This window comes from Peromyscus leucopus, unplaced genomic scaffold, assembly GCF_004664715.2.
Source record: "Peromyscus leucopus breed LL Stock unplaced genomic scaffold, UCI_PerLeu_2.1 scaffold_1577, whole genome shotgun sequence".
Lineage (NCBI taxonomy): Eukaryota > Metazoa > Chordata > Mammalia > Rodentia > Cricetidae > Peromyscus > Peromyscus leucopus.
This window is the reverse complement of record NW_023504751.1, coordinates 13,706-30,627: the sequence shown is the minus strand read 5'-3', so window position 1 is coordinate 30,627 and position 16,922 is coordinate 13,706. Positions and strand designations below refer to the sequence as shown.

The 16,922-nt window shown below is 43.3% G+C and overlaps 1 pseudogene; it reads left to right on the top strand.

Annotated features, from left to right (window-relative positions):
• Positions 1-4,333: 4,333 nt before the first annotated feature.
• On the top strand, positions 4,334-11,163 carry LOC114689212 (annotated as a pseudogene).
• Positions 11,164-16,922: the final 5,759 nt, after the last annotated feature.

Below are 16,922 nucleotides of genomic sequence, written 5' to 3'. Positions count from 1 at the left end.
CCAACCATAGAGGCCTGGAGGTCTGTACAGACAGAGAGAAAGTGACAATACTGTGTAGGAAGAGGAAGTGAGAGGGCAGAACAGCAAGGCAATAAAGGCATGGGTAGACATGAAGTAACTCGTATTTGGAAGCTGCGGAGTTGGTGAGGTAAGGTTGGTGGTGGCTTTCCCTATTTGCCTGATCTAAGGCTTTCACCCCTATTTCTGGCTTCATGTTTTTTATTTAATAAGATCTCTTACGCCGGGCGGTGGTGGCGCACGCCTTTAATCCCAGCACTCGGGAGGCAGAGCCAGGTGGATCTCTGTGAGTTCGAGGCCAGCCTGGGCTACCAAGTGAGCTCCAGGAAAGGCGCAAAGCTACACAGAGAAACCCTGTCTCAAAAAAACCAAAAAAAAAAAAAAAAAAAAGATCTCTTAAGACTCGTGTTACATGTGTGTGTGTGACTATGTGTGTATGTATGACTCTGTGTGTGTGTGTCTCTCTCTCTCTGTGACTCTGTGTGTGTGTGTGTGTGTGTGTGTGTGTGTGTGTGTGGTGTTGGAATCCATTGAAGTTTCTCCTCAGCTCCCCTGCAGAGCCTCTAGATACTAAGAGATTCTAAGAGGTTCATGTTCACATGCTCAGGATATCTGTGAATATGTTTGTGAATATGTTTGACTGAGATGTGTCCTGGAAGTCAGATGGGAGCATCAGAATATCCAGAAAAGTCCAGGAGAAGAGCATCCTATCCCTGTCTCCCTGAGTACCTATCCATATGTGGAAGGCTATTTCTAACTTTCACAGATCCCCCTGAATTCTTCGGTTCCTTGTGACACAATCATTCTCCTTCATCTTCCACATTACTTATTTATATTGTGATCCCTAAACTTTTTTAGGCCCTCTAATAATAACTTTCTCTTGTACTTTATTCCATCATACAAATGTGACAAATGATGCTCAGTCTGTTCCTGTGTTCCACTAAAACATCTTCTCTTTGTCATCAAAGTTCTCTGTCCCTATCCTCTAGTTCCTGATGCTCATAAGGCCCCTTATCTGATAGAATGGAGTGTAGATTATTGAATCTACTCAGAAAAATAAAGAGAAAATATAGATACAATATAGATAAAAAGATAGATTATTGAATCTACTTTTAAAAGACAATTACTAGTTTTAAATACTTTACATTGGATTAGATTTTTGTATATTGTATAGAAATTATATATATTGAGATTAATATTGTTAGAAAATGCCATACATATATTTCTAATCTTGTTCTAATACTGTTCTTATACAATACAATTTAACAATGTAATGCAATTTGTTAATCCTTGAATGTTATTATTACCAACTATTAGGATATAAAGAATGAAAGTAGTTAGACATTACACTTGAACTTGTAGTCATATTAGGTATGTTTTCAAGATCAAGCAGATATATTTTTGATAGACAGGTCATCTTCAAACCCTTCAGAGATCTATAGAATATGGCATTTAAAATGTTTTAATAACTTTGAAATTTTTCTTTTTTTAATGACGATGAGATATGTTGGCTCCTGGCAGTACCAATCTACTTCAGAGAAAATATGGGCATTGAAGAAACTGCATATGGAGTTAACTTTCATTGTGTCAAAAGTTAGCCACTGGACAACAAAGTATCCTCGAATCAACTGCTGACAAACATGACAAAATAGACAGACAGGACACGAAACAAAGGACTACCGATTCTTGCCAAGACAAGTGTGGCATCTTGTGTCACATCCTCTGAGGCCTGGACAATATGGCACTATCCCTGAAGTGGCCTTTGCAATCCAGAAAAGGTACAGTGCCCTTTTCTTTGAAGGCATCTGAAAAGGCAGTGGACCGATGGTGTGCAGTGGAACAGTAGCTGAAACATTATTCTTGAAAGAGTAACTAAGCTGATGGAGTCTAACCTCTCAATGGTAGACTGACATTTAATAAAAGAGTTGAAGCTACCCACAAGCTGAGAATAATTGGATGCAGACAAGAATGGGATGCCGAGATGAAGCCACACACAAGCCAAGAAGAATGGACAACTGAATTCAAAAAACATCAGCAATTTCCAGAATTTAAAATCCTGAATCATGAAAGGACATTAGTGGAATTCAGGTGTTTCGGGTACATGGATTACTCTCACTAAATGTGAGGTCGAACTGTTGGCCTTGTGTACATCCTACTTCACAAATGAGTATGTTGGGTAGGCTAAACCTATGGGCTGAAGATGATGCCCCAACGTTGTGGAGAACCTTGGGTGACTGTCCAGGCAGCTGGCTGTTTCTGTCAACTCACATTTTTTTGGAAGTCACTTGTTTGCACTTCCTGTTTTTTAGGTAATATTATTTCCTTCTTGGGTATCTGAGGGAGTTGAAGATTTGATAGTTATAGTTAGTTGAAAATTAGTAGTTACAGCGTTCCTTGTTAAGAATTTTAGAAAAGAAACTCACTAAAGAGGTGTAAGTCTATATAAATTAGAAAGACATTGTAAGATAGTTGTGTTAGTAATGTAAGTTAGGATAGAAAGTGAATCAGGTAGGTACATTTTGGACTTACCAAAATAGGATAGATAATGGAAAATTTTCTCTGAGCTTGTCGATTGCAAATGGATTAGTATTTATTGCTTGTATATATGGTTTATAATTATTATACTTATTGTAGTTTTTCTTATATTAGTTATAACCTTTTTCCCTTTTATTAGAATAGAAAGGGGAAATATGATGATATTTTATTTGTGCTGAAATGTGATTTTATTTGTATGTTAAAAAATAAAGTTGCCTGGGGATCAGAGGTCATAGCCATTAAGCAGAAGTCTGGCAGTGGTAGCACATGCCCTTAATCTGATCACATGGCAAGCAGAGTCTGTGTGTTCAAGGACACAGCCAGCATGGTGACACACACCTTTAATCCAAGTACCAACCATAGAGACTTGGAGGTCTGTATAGACAGGCAGTGACAAGAAAGTCATGTGGTCGGGTTTAGAGCCAATGAGAAGGCAAAACAGAAAGGCAATAAAAATACAGACAGGAAGTAGGTCTCTTTCTGAGGGTAAGGACGGCGGCAGCCGCAGCAGCAAGTGGTAAGAAGGTGGTTTTAGTTCTTGGCTACTGCTCTCTGATCTCTGGGCTTTTAACTCTGCATTTGGCTCTGTGTTTCTTATTTAATAAGACTGTTTAGAATTACATCTACACTTATATGACAAATGTGTCCCATTGAAGGATACCATCTTTTACAGGTTACATTCATTGTCTTGAAGGTCAACAATGGGATATCTCCAAAATGATGATTCTTGTAATGCCAATCTTCAACACCAGAATGCAGAAAGAGTTGAGGATGAGCTTCAGCTGGGCTCAGGAGCTGGGCAGAGATTAAAAAAAGCCTTTATTTGAGTGCAGAATTCTGATGTCTGGGGTTTCCACTAGGGCAATAGTTCTCAACCTGTGGGTCATGACCATCTGGGGGTCATATGAGCCTTTCACAAGGGTTGTGTATCAGATATCCTGCAAATCAGATATTTACATTACAATTCAAAACAGTAGCAAAATTACAGTTATGAAGTAGCAAAAAAAAAAATTATGTTTCAGCGTCACCACAACATGAGGAACTGTATTAAAGTAACAGCATTAGGAATGTTGAGAACCACTGCACTAGGGCCTGAAGGTGTTATTGAACTGCTGCACACACAGGAAGAGGAGCCAGAATTTCAGTGTCTTCCAATTAAACCAGCATGACCTGACATGAAGGGGACCTACAGATCCTAAGATCACCATAAGGACAAGGGACTCTGAGAGTGGCCTCACTACTCTGTGAGTCCTGACAGCACAGAGGAATCTTGATGATGAAGGACACACTTAGAGATCCTGCTCTTGCATTTCTCTCTATCTGTGGAATCTTGAGTGTGTACCTACTCACAGAAGCCCCGTGGCTGCTCTTTTTACATGTTCTTGTTCCCTGGTCTTCATATCAACATCCACAGTGGGTGAGTGAGTAAAAGGACAAGGGATCATGATGACTCCATGTTCAAGGACAGGGATCCTGGCATCCTAGGAGGACTTCAGATACCATGTGTTGTCTATCCAAGAAGCCAGGGAAGAAACAGAAACTACAGAGTGGCTTTGCCCTGCCTGTTATGGGCTCCTTGTGGCTTCGGCTTATCATCTCTCTTACAATAAGAACTTTGCCCCACCCAACTAAATTTCCACACCTACATCCCCAAAAGTACAAATTTCTGCCTGGGCAAGGCCTACCTGTTTGATTTCCTGTTGTTATTAGACTGTCATTTTGTAGTAGCACAGACTTAGGCCTGGGATTCAACCTGCCACTCGATAGACTTCGTGGCTAGCTGTATGCTGTGGCCTGTGGGCTCCTGCTTCTCCTCCTCCACGTGCATGGTGTGACTAAGCAAGAAGAGAGGACCAGGGTCAGAGATGTTCCAGTTCTGCAGAGTTGCAAACTAAGCTTGTGGAGGGAAGGCACCAGGGAGGGGGAGGGAGGAGCTGGTGGAAATGACAGATGAAATCCTAATGCCCCAACCAAAACCCACAGGATGTGCCCTGTGGCAATGAAGGGTCAGAGTTGTTTAAGGTTACCATTCACTGGGGAGCCAGCAGGAACAGAAGAACAGCATGGACATGTCCCTCCTCTGTTTGTGGTTGTGACTGGAGTTTCTACTGACCTTGGGTTATGACAATAATTCCTTCATAATGCCAAGTGGCTATGAGCCTCTCACCTTACTGTCAATTTTTCAAGAGGGTTTCTGGTCAAGATTTCTGGCCCAAACTAATGCAGAAGGCCTCATCTTCACATCCTACAGCTGAACTGAGAAGACCCAGGTTACTATCTTCATGTACTATGAAGATGATGAGTTAAAATCTCCCACGTGTCATAAATGATGACTTCTATCCACTTACGGGCCAGGACTCATCCAGCCCTATCAGGAACACACACACAGGACAGGTGAGAGGAAGCCTTGTCCATGTGAAAGACAGTGAAGTTGGAGTCCACACCTTCCTGGGAATTCCCTTTGCCAAGCCACCTCTAGGACCACTGCGATTTGCTCCTCCTGAGCCCCCTGAGCCATGGAGTGGTGTGAGAGATGGAACCTCCCATCCAGCCATGTAAGTTCTGGGGCCCAGGGGACTTCCGGCCTGAGCTCTAGGCCACACTGCAGTGCCTCCTCCATCTCAGCTCTATAGCAGCTTCAGTCTGTGCTGAGGGCAGTCGGCCAGGCTTGTTTCTGATGAATGTGCTAAGGATTGGAGAAGAACAACTGTGCCAGTCTCCTGGGTCAGAGCTTGGCACCTGCAGGGATTTAGCTGCAGGTACTGCAGTGAGGAGAGAGAGAAAGGCCATTCTTCACATTCACTGTGAGCATCCATTGCCCAGGTGCTATTGACTAAGGAACAAGTACACATACATTCAACTGGAGACGATGTGGAAGAAGGAGGAACCTTCAGAGTCTGGAGTAAGATGGAGAATGTCTCCCTACCCTATGGTATTGTCCATTCATCCCTGTAGTTCCTTTGTGGGCACAGAATCCCAGTACTGGAGTGTCTTGGTTTGTTTTCTGTTGCTGTGATGGAGTACCCTGACAAAAGCAATGTGGTGAAGAAAGATTTTACTCTGGGTCACAATCCCAGGTTATAATCACCACAGGTGGGAAACCACAGGGGCAGTAGTTTAAAGGGGCTGATCACATCACATCCATAATCAGGAACAGAGCCTATATGTCACATGCATGCCTGCTAAAGCTTCATTTACTCTCTCCACTCTTAAATAATTCAGAAGCCCCTTCCTAGGGAATGGTGCCTCCTACAATGAGCAGGTGTTCCTGTCTCAATAAACATAATCAAAAAAATTTGCCACAGGCATGCCCACAGGCAAACAAGATCTAGACCAGTGGTTCTTAATCTGTGGCTTGCAACTTCCCTTCAAGGGGTTGCATATAAGATGTCCGGCATGTTATATATTTTCATTACTATTCATAACAGTAGCAAAATTACACTTATAAAAAAGCAACAAGATAATTTTGTGGTCGAGGGTCACAACAACATGAGGAGCTATACTAAAGCATCAAAGGATTGGGAAGGTTCAGAACCTCTGATCTGGACAATTTCTCATTGATAGTCTTTTCCAGGTGATTCCACATTGTGTCAAATCAACAACCAAAACTAATCACCACACCATGATTTAAATAGTACAGAAGTGATGAATGGTAGGACAGGAAGGCAATCATTTTCATAGAGGCTGCCAGAGGTCTCCATCAACTAGTCCTCAGGATATTACTATGCAACCAGAGGACTCTCTAAAAGTATTGCTCCATTCCCATTTCCATAGAGCTGGTGGCCTTTACCTTGGTAGGAAGGGATTTTACAGAAGGCTTAGATACTAGCAGGGTGAAAGGACCAAGCAGATGCCATAACAAGCTGATCAGTCTTCTCTTAGATATCAGGCCTCAATTTCAGTTTCCTGATACTTCAGCAAGCAGTTTCTGGGAGGGCCATGAACAAAAGACATAGTCCTTTCAGTAGCTCTCTTTCTGTGCATACTCTGACTGCTCAAGGTTCAGCCAGTTGTTTACTGTCTGGGTCCCCTTACAAACTTAGAGCTATGTGCATGGGCCAATGTGAACATGCTAGGCCAGCCAGCCTCCATGGCAGCTCAAGGACAAAGCCTGGGATTTGCCCAAGCCTGCTCAAAAATGACATCTGTATCCCCCAACCAGTAAATTCAAAGGTTATATACCCTCACCCAATCATATGACACACAGGCTAGTACCACCCTGCTTACGGTTTTTCCCTTTAAAAACCCCTCAAAGCCATCGTCTTCCACCCAATTAGTTGGAGTGCTGGACATGGACCAAGCCTGAGGTTGCTTGTTATCAATAACCCCCTGTGTGTTTTGTATCGGAAATCAGCTTTGTGGTGGTCTTACTTGGAAGTCTTGTGATGCGGGCACAACAAGGGCACCATGGAAAGCAATAGCTGAAGGTGATGGAGAGAAAATTCAAGCATAGATTTAGGTTTGATCATCACATATCGTGGACTGTCCTCCATTTTCACCAGGTGTCTGCAGACAGATGTAATGACTTTAGGGGTAGCGAAGGAGATGAATCTGATCATGCAGCCCATTTCTATGTCTGAAAACTGCCTGTATCTCACCATCTACACACCAGCTGGTGCCCATGAAGGTTCTAACTTATCTGTGAGTGTCAGAATATGGTCAGCTGGGGAAGAGGATGTTTTCTTCTCTGGAAGATTGGAAGGGACAAGGTAATTCAGAGCTCTATTGTAGTTTAGACCCTGACTAGTAGTTTTACCTTATTAGGCTCAAGAAGGTCATGCAAGCCATGGTAAGCTGCTTAAACCTGGTGTGTGACTCAGAGCACTGGGACTCTGAGAGATAAGAGGGCTCAATGTATTTGATTAAACCAGGAATTCTATCAACTTGAACCTGTCAGACCCACTCTGGAGGGTGCTCAAGGGCTGCACAATGAAATCACGAAAATTTCTAGTTGCAGGTTATGTGTTGTGTCAATGGGATCTGATGTCCCTTCTGATTAGCAATCAGGAAAGACACACATGGAGACACTCCTATTTACTCTACTTTGTTGGAACTGAAGGTAGTGATGACATTACTTTAGATCTAGATCCATAAATCCATGCCGAGATTTTCTGATGGGGAAGTGGCAATGGTAATATGCTTATAGGCTTAGAGTGCCCTATCAGTGGGCCAATTCTTAAAATGCTGAGATCTGTGTGTAAGTTGACATGCATAGATGCAAAGAAGTTGATAATCTATTAGGTAGTCCAATTGACCTTGGGCTGGATGTGAACTTCCTAAGGTCTGTGTTGATATCTCCAGGTGATGGTATGGATCCACGGTGGTGGACTGGTTATAGGAATGACTTCCATGACTGACAGATCCAAACTAGCAGCTACTGAGGATACAGTAATGGTTGCTATCCAGTATTGTTTGGGTATACTTGACTTCTTTAGGTAAGCTTGTGACTGGGATGCATTATGGGGGCTGAGTAGAACACAGACAGACGTGTGATTCTGTAATGCCCACATCTGGAGACCCCCAACAAGACTACCACAGAGCCGATATCCAATGCAAGCACAAAGGGGTTTATTAATAACAAGGCAACACTGGGCTTGGTACGTGTCCATCATCGAACACAGAAGGTGGAGGAGGACGGCCCTGAGCTCTCAGGGTGAGGGGTTTTTGAAGGGAAAACCACAAGCAGAGTGGTACAAGCCTTGGCATCATATGATTGGGTGAGGGTGTGTAACCTTGAGCTGCCATTGAGACTGGCTGGCCTTACATGTTCACATTGACCCATACACGTAGCTCTAAGTTGGTAAGGGGTCCCAAACAGTAAACAACTGACTGAACTTTAAGCAGTCAGAGCACTTGGAGAAAGGGAGCTACTGCAAGGACTATGTCTTTTGTTCATGGCTCTCCAGAAACTGCTTGCTCAAGTCTCAGGAAACTGAGATTGAGGCCTGGTCTCTGAGAGAAGACTGAGCAGCCTGTTGTAGTGTCTTGTTAGCCCTTTCAGTTCCTATTCCTGCCACTGCACAGCACTGGAGAAAGAACACCCAAAACAAATGGGGTTACATGGACCAAGTGGCTGCCCTATGCTAGGTGCAGCAGAACATCGCCCACTTTGGAAGCAACCCTGGCCAGGTCACTATTTTTGGTGCATCAGCAGGTGACACAAGTATGTCTTCACTTGTTGTGTCCCCAATGAACAAAGCACTCTTCCACAGAGCCATTATGCAGAGTGGAAGTGGCCCTGCTGCCTGACCTTATCTCTGACACTTCCGAGGTGGTCTACACAGTGAGTGCCCGCAACATCACCAGTTCCTACTTTGCTGCCTCAGTCCTTGCCTCTGGTACTCTGGTATTTTGTTAAGTGTGGAAACAAGGATCATGGGAAATAGCTTCTTTCCAATAATTATGGAAAGGCATAAACTTTAGAATCCACTCCCCTCTGCTTTATGTATGCTGAGTATGTTAGATGACAGCAAAGCTGTGCCCAGTGGCTTTCATCATTGGCAAAAACAGGTGTGCATGGTTTCTTAGTTTGCTTCTTGTTTCTGTGATAAAGATCATGCCTAAAAGCTGTTTGGGGAGGATAAGGTTTATTTCAGCTTACAGTTTATAGTCCATCTTGAAGAGAAGTCAAAGTAGGCCCTCAGACAGGTACTTGGGGGCCAGAACTAAAGCAGAGGCCAGAAAGGGGCACTGCTTACTGCCTTGATACTCAGGCATTCCTCAGTTCACTCTCTTACATATCCCAGGGCACCTGCCAATGGATGGCACTGCCCACGGTGTGCAGGGTCTTCTCCATCAGTCATTTCCCAGGAAAATACCAGGATTGTCTATGAGCCAATCTGATATAGGCTTTTTCTCTTTTGAAAAAAAGTTCCTTTTTGTCACCCTGGCTTGTGTCAAGTTGAAAAAAATAAATCTAAGCAGGGCATATGGATAGAGGGAAAGGGCCATCTGGTAAAAAAAAATACTCACTGTGCAAGTGTGAGGCCCCAAGTTCAAATCCCCAGAGCCCACATAAGGCTAGAGATAGTAATATGTGTCAGTAAGCCCAGTGCTCCTGTGGACAGATGGGAGGTAGAGACAGTAGACTCCCAGGAAGGTCATAGTTCAGCTAAGCCAGTGTAGACAAATGCAAACAAGGGGTGACAAGTGACACCCAAGAGTGTTCTCTCTCCTTCACAGGCAAAATATAACACACCATACCTATTGTCATATGTGAACACCACACACAAACAGCAAAACAATATGCAGGTAATAACAGTCCCTGTCCCAGCTGTTACCTCTTATTAACAGAAAATGTGAACAATTCCACTTAAGTCCTTGCATACACAACAAACAGTAAGATGTGGTATTTAGGGGCAATGACAACTACTTGGAATCAAGGAAACTCTGCTCCCTGTTGAGAGGGATGAGATAACCAATGCCTGTTTCATTTACAGATGGTGGCCAACCTCACTGGATGTAAGGAATCAGACTCAGAGGCCCTGGTACACAGCCTATGAGACAAGGATGAAGCAGAGATTCTGGCTCTCAACCAGGTTGGGAGAATTGTGTGGCTTAGAGGACCTGGTCACCAGCATGTGGGATTGCCAGTCCTTACTACTCGAAACAGTTAACTTTTCTCTGTGGTTAGATGTCCTTATAATACCGAGTGCAAAAGGAACAAGGTAGGCTAATTTTGATGTCCCATTTCTTCTGTAGTGAGCATAACATCCTGAGATGAGATAGGAAATGGGAAAATTGTGTGAATGTTCAGTGGGCATCAGAATATTTGTGTGATTGATCTTGAGCATTGACCCTTCATTCCACATAGGTCTTCACTATGATCCCTGGTGTGGTGGATGGGATGTTCCTACCTATGCACCCTCAGGAGCTGTTGGCCTCTGTGCATTTTCAGCCTGTCCTTAGCATCATTGGTGTCGACAGTGATGAGTGTGGCTGGGGAGTCCCCTTGGTAAGACCTAGTTCTAAGCTCCTGGGAACTTAAGTTCAAATGGTGGGTGGTGGAACCTCAGAGGTACTTTGATCTAGATCCAACCCATCCTATACTTAAGACTCTCCTCTATCTGCCAGTTCAGGGGCCTTGGTCATGTCATAAAGAACATAACCAGAGAGACTCTACCTGCTGTTCTGAAGAGCACAGCAGCACAGATGGTGAGAGACCTTGACTTTTGTCCTGACAGAGAGGGTTCCCATATATTCTTCTCAGATACCATGCTGGAAATAAAGGCTAGTGTATGTGTATGTTTCTGTGTAGGCTCACCCAAAGCTCATACTTTTCCCTCTATGCCTTGTCTCTTCCCAGGCCACATTCCTTCCTCAGAGGCTGCTGCCTACCTATCTGAGAGTCTGCCTAACATCACTCTTCCTGATTCCTCCTGGTGTAAATGCTGCCTCCTAAATGTAGTGACCTGCTAATGGAAGAGTACATGGAGGACACTGAGGATTCCCCAGACCCTCCAAGCACAGTTCAGAGAGATGATGGAGGACTTCATGTTTGTGATCCCTGAATGCCAAGTAGCACATTTTCAACATGAGTACGTCATTAACAAGACCTGGGGTAGCTCAGAGCTGTGGGTCCCAGATGAGATCTGTAGTGTTCAGACCTGACTCATGTCATCATCATGTCTCTGATAACAGGCATCTTAAGTCACTTACCTCAGTAAACCCTTATGTTAGTGCTGGGGACCAGCCTCAGCAGTTTCAGGGGTCTGAGGATGGGATACTTGGAAGGCGCAATAATGACTCAGAGACAATGTTCATGCAAGCTGACAGGTCACTTTGGGCTTCTGCAGTTGCTAAGTTTCTTTTGCTTCCCTAACTTCTCTTAGTTTCTCTAACTTCTCTTAGCTTCTCTTAGTTTCTCTAACTTCTCTTAGCTTCTCTTACTTCTCTTACTTTAGCTTCTCTAACTTCCCTTCGCTTCTCTAGCTTCTGCTTTTGCCTGGTAACCTCAGTCTTTTATTATCATAAGTAAAGGGGAAACAGAAAGAAAATGGGAAATCATCTAATACATAATGTTCTCATGATTCCAAAAATTATTCTTAGAAAATCACCAATGTATTCTTCTTCATCTTTTACGAAACATAGGAACTATCCCAGCCTTAACACCAAAGCAAGCATAATCTATTTTTATTATTAATGATTATACAATCTTCTGAGCATTTGACCCAGAGGCTAGCAACATGCAATTTCACAAAAAAGGTAAAAATAAGAACAGTGGTCAGTGTACCAGACAGTCATTTCCTTCTCACAGCCTGCTCCGACCTCAAGACCCCTGCAGCCACCTAAGTTCCTCCTCAGCCCTCTGCAAACACCAAGCCCCATGACTGGTGGGCCACAATGACCTCAGACAAGAAATTTGTCCCTGCAAGTCAGCAACTTCTGTCCTTCTGTATCCAACAATTCCAAGGAAGACCTAATCTAATTTTGATAGCTTCTATGAAAGGAAGCTCACCTTTCTTGGCAGCTCCTTTCAATCTAGGAACCCAATAAAGTGTGTAGCAATCACTCCATCGATTGTCACATTATCTCCACACTCCTTCAGGAGGAATAAAAAATATCTGGATTAAAGTTGCCATGTCCCTTTCTTGGTGGAGGCCACTATTTTCCTCCTAGTCTAGGTTCCCACACTTTTAGTTTGTCATCCCATCTATATGTTACTCCATCTACAGTCTTCAGCCAATACCCCTTAGGGTCTCAAGTTTTACACAATGTCCTTGGAATATCCTCAGAAACTGGATTATTCACCATGGCCAGTTTGAGTTCAATGTATTGATACACATCATACCATGTGCTATAGTTGACCACACATTCAGTACAGTTTATCCAAGCCTAAAAAGCTTCCCCAGGCTGCAGGTTCTTTCCCATGAACTGCATAACTGCCTTAACCCCAGCCTGAGTGATCACCTCTGTATAATTTCCTGTGAAATTTACTTCACTTCTTTCCTATATCACAGAAATCACCATTGATCTAGAAACACAGAACATGAAGATCAGATAGAAGGAGAAGACTAGTATTACAAGAAATATTTATATGGAGGAGGGCATGGCATGTGCACACAATAAAGCATGACCTTGGGACACATAGGCATTTCTGCCTTGGCCCTCTAGAGGCATGCTAAGAAGAAGATCTGGAGGGGAACACATGGAGTATTGATGGTCCACAATCTCGGGTCCCCTTTTCTCCAGTCTTATATGCACGTCAGCCATCTTATATGCCATCCCCAGACTTCAGAAGAAATGAATGGCATCTTATCCAGGTTCACAGGAAGAAACATGTTAGTTACACTTGGTGTCTTGTAAAAACCATTCATCTGGGAATGCAAGCATCTCTTTAACAAAAAGTTTCCCATAGCTAATGATCCAGCCAAGAGCTCATCACTCAACTGTGATTCCAGATAACTTTAAAGCAAGGTATTTTGTCACCAAAGGTTAGATGGGAAACCTCCGTGTGAGAAATCATTGTGTTAACATGTGTCCTCACTCCCAGGTTCCCTTGTTTTTACAGTAAACCTTGTTTACAGTACCAGGTCCCTGGTGAACTTCTATCCAGTGCACATCTGCAACCATACATGATCCCATTCACCAACACAGAAGAGGTTTCTTAGCATGTAACTCCAGAAGCCTCCAAAGTCAGATATATGGCTACTGAAAAGGGGAAGCTCTCTTGAGAAGACAACACCCTTGCTTGAATTTGTCTTGTCCTCTCCTTGGGTGTCCCTCTTTAACCATGTGGTGCAAACATGCAAATATCTATTCTTTCAAATGCCAACTCTGAAGGAAGTAGACTGCTAAAGAGAGGAGACACTCTTGAATCTGTTGAGCTGTATAAAAATCACACATACATCTTTAGGGATGCAGCTCTCTTGAGTCATCACTCATACTATGCTGACCTTTGGGTTATTCATGCTCTCTTGAGTCATCACTCATACTATGCTGACCTTTGGGTTATTCATGCTCCTGTAAACAACCTCTCACCCAGACACCACACCTTGATAAACTCATTGGTCACCCAAGGGGGAAAAAGAATGCCAGCTGTGTTTCATAGAAATAAACAAAAGCATAAAGAGGATAAATGTGGGCACATATATTTGGTTTTCACATATTGGTCACAATCTAACCCCTTCATGAGCTGGTCTCATCCAACCTCAGACTAAAAGGGCATCATTCCACTGAATGCCATGTCAGGGGAAGCTGCTCTTGGAGGATCAAGCATCATGTATGTGCCAGATTACAAGTAGGACCTCTTTACCATTTTTGTCTGTAGCTGTAACAATGTTAGGCATCAGTGGTGGATTCAGTGAGCTTCATGGTCAGAAATGCCTACCAGCAAGGCATCCCATGTAGGCAGCAAATCACTGAAGACAGGGAGTGAGCTTTTGACCTTGGGAAGATATAGGCAAAAGCCTCTGATGCCTATATATGCTGCTGCTCTGGCGTCATCCACATCAGTTGACACAAAAGATGTTCAGCCATGTGGATCAGAGAGGGGAAGACATCCCAGAAACACCACACTGATTTGAAGCTTAGGTCTGCCTAATTCTACAGTATCAAAACAAGATGCTCTATGAGGTGAAGTGCCATGGAGGTGGAAGCTTGAAAAGATGATAAACCCAGAAGGGCAAGAAGGTCTTTACTGGAAACTTCCATGAACCTTCGGGCAGGGAAAGAATCAGGCCTACCTAAGGAATACATAGTATCTAGGTCATGTTCCAGTCTATGACAGAGAACATGTCCACGATGAACTTCATACAAATCAGAACTTGCACAGCCTAGGTTTATTAGGATCATTAGATGAAAATGTTGATTCTTGCATGTTCTCCACTGGACACCATGGGGTAGACAAGGATACAGCACAGCCCGACTGAGGTGCTGGGAGAGGGAAGAGCAATTCCTCTGAGTGCAGGAGGATGGCTGCCTGATGCTTCCACTGCGGTCTGAAGGCATTAGTGAGCTCCTCCTGCAATCACCCTGGTATGTGCTTAGGGGGCTCACAGCACACTTTAGAATTTCAATAGCCATATTATTTTTAAAGAGTTTCATTATTAAATGATACATATATAATCAAATCCATTCATTTATCTTCATACTTTTGTTATTTTGAGCAAATGCATGAGACATTGTAACCATGTCCATCTCAAGTGTGAGGATGTTTCTGTCACTCAAAACAGTTCTATCTTATCCCTTTACTTTGACTACTATCCTGAGCCATACTTCCTGGAAGCCAACTAACTTCTTTCTGGTCCTGAGGTTTGTAAAAGGACCATAATTTATAAATTGTAAAGGTCTGTGTATACTATCATTGAAATGGAATTATTTGCCTGAGCCACAAGGGTGGTTGACCTATCTCATGGACTCTTCCACTGTGATATTAGGTACAGGGGGGAGATTCTGATGCCCATTTTCATCTCCATCTTCTCTGAGATTGTCTGTACAGTGAGTGCACTCTCACCCTGTCCTGACCTGCTGACTCTCTGTTCATCTTGTGAGCTCCAGCTCTGCCTGCAGTATGAGGATAAGGATCACAGAGGTGCCTGGGGAAGTGTCATGTTTCAGGGAACTGCTGAGGATCTCAAGGGACACATCCATACACGTCTGCCTCACAGAGATTGAGTGTACTCTTTGGGCAACAAAATTGTACCTCATGGTCCCCATTATGTTTGGAATCATGTAAGGAGGTGGGATGGCTCTTCTGTCTCACACTTTTCATCGTGGGGTAGTAGGAACAATTTTATACTGGCCACAATACTCATAGTGTATACTATGAGATATGTTAGGAGAGCACACTCAGTTGGGAATGTTAGAAAACTTATTGTCCCTTACTGGAAGAATGATTCAGTCCCTCCCTGCATAATCCCTGTACAGTTGCTGTCCAACATGTCTCGATATGGGAAGATGGGCTCAGACACACTGGTTACTGCCTGGGAGGCAAGAGAGAAGAGAGGATTCTGTCTTGTTGAATAATGGTTTTGTGAGGAAAGGGGACCGATGCACATGGAGTAAAGAGGCCTTCCTATTCTGAACCATTTACCTCATCTCCATGACCTTTTGACATTAAAGTCTTGAAAACAAAATTTGGAATCAAATCATCTACACTAAGTGTGATATCTCTTGAGATGGATATGAGAATCATGGAATGGATTAATAAATATGGGGGGAAATTAACTTTTTAGATACAGGAATATCAAAAGTTAGGTCTGGGACCTGATTTTATTTCCTCACCTTGAATGGCCTCAGGTCTTCAAGGTCATCCCTGAGTTTGGTGACCTGCTGATAGAGGAAGCCATGAGGCACTGCAGACCCCCTGACCCTCCAACTAGAGTGCTAAGAGACCATGGCAGAATTCACATTTCTGATCCCTGCCCTGCAAGAAGCATGTGTCCAGGTGTGGGAAGAGTCTCAAGGAAGGCCAGGATCAGGAAGAACTACATCGGTTGTGCTCTGTTTTACAGCTCCAAGCTACTGTGGGGTTAGAGTTCAAGTCCTTCCACCACAGCCTGTGCTCCCTATGTACTCACCCCAAGTGAGCACAGCACCAAGCAGAGGTGTAGAGAGCTATGCCATATGTTACTTCTTTGTTCATCTCTCTGTCAACCTATATACTATTTATTATGTATTCATATATTGATTGACTGATTGATTGATTGATTGATTGATTTGAGACAGGGTCTCATTATGCTGGACAGACTGTCCTAAAATTAACTTCACAACCAGCATGACCTGAAACCAAACACAGTCCTTCTGCCTAGGGGCCTGATAGTAAAGGGGTGTGCAACTACTCTCTGACCCAGAAAACTGGTACCAAGTCCTTTCATTTGCTGCTTTAAACCAATAAATCATCATCAGTGATGATTCCTCCAGTACCCACTCTGAACACCAGGGGGTAGTAGAGAAATGAGAATCCTCTTTAGCCTGGACTCTACAGCTTGTCAAAGAGAAGAGCCCTTCCTTTCAGTACAGATGAGCTGTGCCTGAAACTTCCACAGGAGCCTGAAGGCATTACTGAGCTCCTGCTGTATACACATCTCTGCGAGGTATGCACTTCTGCTGATGGACAGGACGGTTTTCTGAGGGGCTTTAGATGCTAAGTAGCTCTTTCACATTGGAAAGCTTTATTGTCAAATGATTTCTGTTCCATCTAATTTTCCTTTTACCAGCATATCTTGATAAGTTGTCAGAAGAAGATGAGATAAGCAACAACAGCAATTGAAGTATGAGAATAATTCTTTCACTGAAAAAATTTAGCTTATGGTTCTTTATGTTAACCATTGCCTGGTCTCTGCTCCCTGTAAACTGTTGACTGTTTTCTGGTGGAACAGTTTGGAAACTCCATAGATTTTAAAAACATCAGGTCCCTGGCCATCTAT